Here is a 5,776-nt window from a genome sequence, read left to right on the forward strand (position 1 = left end):
TGGATGGATGGATGGATGGATAATGGATTGATGGATGAATGATAGATGGATGGATGATGGATGGATGGATGGATGGATGGATGGATGAATGATGATGGATGGATGATGGATGGATGAATGGATGATGAATGTATGATGGATGGATGGATGATGGATGGATGGATGGATGAATGATGGATGGATGGATGATGGATGGATGAATGGATGATGAATGTAGGATGGATGGATGATGGATGGATGGATGGATGATGGATGGATGGATGGATGGATGATGAATGTATGATGGTTGGATGGATGGATGATGGATGGATGATGGATGGATGTGTTTGTCTGTGTCTCTTTCCTGTCCTCCAAGCAGCCGGTCGAGGCAGATGGTCTCCTGTCCTGAGCCTGGTTCTGCTGGAGGTTTCTTCCTGATTAGCAGGGAGTTTTTCCTCTCCACCGTTTGCTCAGGATGGGAGACTGTGATGAAGTGATTCAACACAATCTGCTGCTTTCTTCTTTACATTGTTCTTTTWWYYWMMRKKKYCYKRRRMMAMSKKKKKTKGGACTTGGAGCTGTATAAATAAACTGAACTTGAACTATGAAGATGAAATAAGATAAGATACTGTGAAAATAAAAAGCTGTAAAAAGTGTTTTKGTTTTAGTTTCTGGGACAGATTTTTAGGTGAAGTTTTGAAAAGATAGAAAAGAAACCACCAGATGAGGTCTGTGGTTGAAATACTGGCATCTTTTATCCTCTAAATAACCTTTTCTGTCTATAATCCAGGTTCTGGTGCTGGCTCAGCAGATGTTCTAGCTTTGGATGTTCCTGTTCGACCTTCAGCAGCCCAACGCTCTCACTCATGATGAAAACACTGAATCAGAGCAGACAGGATGGAACTGGACTCAGACACAAACACTGCTCTGTTTCCAGCCTCAGACTGAGCAGTCACAGGTAAATTCAGTGGTTTTAACTGACTGCTCACCTTCTCACATCCAGCAGCGTCTCCATGAGAGACAAGCTGAACATCTTCAGCTCCCGGACAGACCGGACCAACAGACTTTATCTGCTCAGGAAGAATGTGAAAACAACTGAAGGCTCAGGAARCGAGCTGTAAAAACATAAAACTTTCCACTGTTTTTGTTGAAACTCCCACACAAACGAACCCTCAGACTCTGGTCTGGTGCCAGGACTGACCCAGAGATGATGCAGGACCTGAAGGGGAATTCACTGAGTCAGAGTCTGAGCTCAGAGAGGGCTGGAGGTCCTGATTCACGTCTTGTCCTTCATGTGGACTCTCTGATCTTACAGCACCTGGATCAGACCAGAACCTCTGAGGTGTCAGTCTGGAACAAGTCTGGACTCCTGGAGGAACTCACAAAGACCAGGATGTGTTCTTGTCTACATGCTGTTGTGAGGACCAATGTGAATWATGTCTGTTATGAGGACCTGACATGGACCTTCAAGGACACATCAGGTTCCTCTGAGGTTTCTGCAGCAGAGCTGAGGATCAGTGAGCYCCTGACAGTGTCAAACAGCTGATGGTGATGAAATGTGCTGTGATGTTCTAGTTTATTAAAGTTCTGCTGAGTCTGTGAACAAGAACATTAAATCAATCATCCAGCAGCTGAGGAACCACATCAAAGCAACGGKAAATATTCAAGCATTACTGGACACATTACACCTTTTTTCTTACGCAGCTCAGGTTTTTAAAGTTTTCTGTCCAACAAGTGATGAGTAAACATTTAGCTAACAGCATGACCTTTGAACCCYGTGGAGAAAACTCATCWTTGTGCTCTTCTCTGATTGGTGGGTTAAAATCACAGCTGTGGCACAAAAACCACATCATTAAAGACTTAGCTGCCTACACAAACATGACCTCACAAACACGTGCACGCCAACACCACGGTTAGCACGCCAACACCACGGTTAGCACGCCAACACCACGGTTAGCACGCCAACACCACGGTTAGCATGCCAACACCATGGTTAGCATGCCAACACAACGGTTAGCACGCCAACACCACGGTTAGCATGCCAACACCACGGTTAGCACGCCAACACCACGGTTAGCACTCCAACACCACGGTTAGCACTTCAACACCACGGTTAGCACGCCAACACCACGGTTAGCACGCCAACACCACGGTTAGCATGTCAACAGCACGGTGTTTTAATTAAATCTGAAAAATCTGAGTGAGCATTAAAATGTAGTTTAGAAATAAACTTTATATTCCTCACATCCCCGTCAGCCACTTCTCTGCTTACTGACAGTTATTTTAGCTCATATTAACTCGTTAGCTCATGTAGCTCATATTAGCTTGTTAGCTTTTATTAGCTCACGCTAACTCATTAGTTTATTTTAGCTGAGGGCGGCACAGTGGCTCCGTTGGTAGAGCTGATGCCTCTCAGCAAGAAGGTTGCCGGTTCAAATCCCGGCCCAGGGACCTTTCTGGGTAGAGTTTGCATGTTCTCTCCGTGCATGTGTGGGTTTTCTCCGGGTACTCCGGCTTCCTCCCACAGACCAAAAACATGACTGTTAGGTTAACTGATAACTCTAAATGTCTCTAGGTGTGAGTGAGAGTGAATGTTGTGTGTCTCTGTGTGTCCCTGTGTGTCCCTGTGTGTCCCTGTGTGTATCTGTGTGTATCTGTGTGTCCCTGTGATGGACTGAGACCTGTCCACAACAAATATAAACTCAGAGTCTTACGTCGAGCTCTAACAGTCGGACATATTTCTAAAATCCCAACACAACTTTTGCTTAGCTTCAGAAATTCTTTCCTCCCTTTGAAAGTTTTGAAAACATTTTTGAATCCCGCGTGGAACAGTTTTGTCTACGTAAAACGTCCAGAGTCATTCTTGAACGCTGATGTTTTGTGTGAAACTACAGTTTGTAACGCTCACACTTCATGTCCAAACCTCTGGGAAAACCTGAAAACAAACACTTTATATCTGAAATCTGTGAGACGTGGCACGTAACCGCTCAGACGTTTGTTACAAAACTCTGAATGGAGCCATGTTTAATCCAAATTTATGCCAAATGATATTTCTAAATAGTTTCTTTGTAGCTAAAAATCTTAAACTTTAAAAGCTGGAAGGTTCTTCAAGACACTGAATTCATGTCCAGAAAAATGATAACGTCCAAACGTTGTAATAAAACTGCCTGGYTGTTTTCCTTTCATTTGACTGATGTGTTTTTCTGCAGAACTGTGATGTTCAGATGAAGCAAAGAACCGCTGCAGACTCTCAGTCTGCCTTTAAATGTCTGAACTGATATTTATTTTTCTTCCTCGGCTCTCAGCCTCACCTCTCAGGTGATATTCTCCTGACTCCTGGATGAGGCTCTCCTCCTCCTCAGTTGAACCCACAGGAGCAGGCCGTCTTCAGCAGAACGTCGTGACGACCTCCATCATCCATCAGACAGCAGATGATGGTAAATGTCATGGAGTGTTTCTGTGTGTTGGGAAGTGAAAGGATGTGAGGTGTTCTGAGGTCATCCTGTGAACGTTACAGATGATGACCACTAGATGGRAGACCTTCAGCTTCTGTTAGTTTCTTATTTACAGCTGATCCAAACCCAAACAGACGCTTTGTGAAAAACAAACCGTGAASAGGTTTAGAGAGTAAAGCACGTCTGACTCTCTGCCAGTAAAACAAACATGGCTCCATCCTTCACTGTTTTCCTGCCTTCAGACATGAACAGACGGAGATCTTCTGTCTGAGTGCTGCTTCAGTTCACATCCATTTCCTCTAAACTCTACCTGACATGTTTGGTGTCTTTGGACACGCCTGGCCCTCTAAATAAAGTTGTGTGGTTTTGTACACGTTCCCTCTCCAACAGATGTTCTGAATGCGTCCCGGATGTGGGGTTTTCATGCCCTCAGGCAGGATTTAAAATCAGAGTGCATGAGTGTCCTGTCGGCGGTATGAAAGGTTCCCGACTGAACGGTGGTGGGGGTTATTTAAAGAAGCTGCCGGTCCAGACACGCTAACACAAATAAAACACGCTGCAGAGGCTTTATAAGGCAACTCAGAGCCATGAGCTCACACGGGCGGAGAGCTTTTCCAAAAACCTCCTGACACTTTCCTCAGAGTGATGACGTCAGAAGTGAAGCAGAGAATCCCAGACGTTTGTAAGTCCACGTCTTCCTCACTTCCTCTGACTCGGTTCTGACTTCTGGCTTGTTGGACCTCACGTTCTAGACGCGTGAGCAGAGAAAGGATGACTCCAGCGTAAACTGTCATTGCACCAAAGTTTGGTGATAAATACAGTTTTTACTTTTGTTCTTCCCAACAAACCGTCTCAGTTCTTTACATGAAACCTGGTCAGAACTTGGCTACATTAGGAAACCTGAAAAACTGAAAAACTGTCAGATATATTCAGGCTCAGAGTTTCTGACCTTCAGACGTCTCTCTTCTCATCAGATCAGAGCAACCACGTCTTTCAGGGTCCTGGTGAGGTTTTAGGAGAGTTTTAAGAACAGTAAAGGCTTGTTGTACAGTGTGATACAGTCAAAACTCCATCGTGTTTATTACAGTACGGTGGTCCCGGTGGAGCGAGGTGGGCTTTAATTTGAAGAAAGACGTCGGCCTCATATCTGCAGGACAACTAGAACTTTCACAAAGTCGAAGGAACGACTGCACAGATGTGATGTCTGGTGGTAGAGTTATTAAATATTCAGCATGATGAGACAATAAGAACAGCAGAAAATATGATTTGTAAAATCCTGAGAGAAAAGCAGCTTCATGTCTTCAACTGAACGTTTGTTGCTTTAACTAAAGTCCAAATGTGTTCTAATAAACCATGAAAATTTGCACCAAATAAACAAGTAAATCTTCAACATATACTCCCATTTATCACAATAAACTGTTAGAAAACCATAAAAAGCCTTTAGAACATCACACAGTGAAGGGGATTAAAATATTTTGGTGCACCATGTAACAAGCCCTCATAAACTTATTGAAGTCTTCTGTATGTTTTCCAGAGTTCCTACAAATGATCCTGTTTGATAGAATCAAACTTTACGATGTGTTAAAAACACATCTGCTGACTCTTCATGTCACAAAGAAAAATTTAAATCATCTTCAGCTTCAGTGATTTTATACTCAGAGGTGGATTAGAAAACTTTATAGTTTAATTCTTTTAGCAAATAAAGGAAACTTCACAGAAACATGTTGTAAAAATACGTTACGTTCCAAAAACAGAGTCTCCTCAGAACCACGGATCAAACTAATGTTTCTGGGTTATATGAGGAAGACTCCTGATGAAGACTTCAGTAGAAGTTTTTCAGGATCATTTTCCCAAAAAACCCACAGAGCAGTTTCTTCAGTAGAACTAATCATCCTGAATCCAGCAGGAAACAGGGGCTGGAGAGCAGRTAGTGACTAAAAGGCATTTTTAGAACGATGATGATGATGAGGATGATGAGGATAACTAAAAGAAACCAGCTACAGCGTGTCACAAACAACCCAGCTTGTTTCAGGGTTTTCCTGATAAAATGTCATGAATYCCAGGATGATTCAAAGGGTTTTCCACAGATTTTCTTCTTCAGTGAAAATGAGTGACTAATGTGAGATTTCTACAACACAAAACCTCCAGGAGGCTGACACAACAAGCGCCAGGAAATACAGTACAGGCCTAATTTAACTAAAGGTTGACATGGCAACGACAACAACAACAACGACAACAGCTTACAAAACAACTTATAACAACAACTTAGCTTACAACAACAACAACAGCTTACAAAACAACTTATAACAACAACTTAGCTTACAACAACAACAACAGCTTAC

The 5,776-nt window shown here is 43.0% G+C and overlaps 1 protein-coding gene across 1 annotated transcript in view; it reads left to right on the forward strand.

Moving 5' to 3' along the window:
* Window positions 1-562: 562 nt before the first annotated feature.
* inhbaa (inhibin subunit beta Aa) overlaps window positions 563-5,776 on the forward strand; it is a 29,087-nt gene continuing 23,873 nt past the window's right edge. Inside the window, exons 1-2 of the mRNA XM_014022653.1 lie at window positions 563-937; window positions 3,285-3,416. The gene's annotated coding sequence lies outside the window, so the exon portion shown is untranslated. The remainder of the gene's footprint in view (window positions 938-3,284; window positions 3,417-5,776) is intronic.

The sequence above is a fragment of the Austrofundulus limnaeus genome, unplaced genomic scaffold, assembly GCF_001266775.1.
Source record: "Austrofundulus limnaeus strain Quisiro unplaced genomic scaffold, Austrofundulus_limnaeus-1.0 Scaffold337, whole genome shotgun sequence".
NCBI classification, from domain to species: Eukaryota; Metazoa; Chordata; class Actinopteri; order Cyprinodontiformes; family Rivulidae; genus Austrofundulus; species Austrofundulus limnaeus.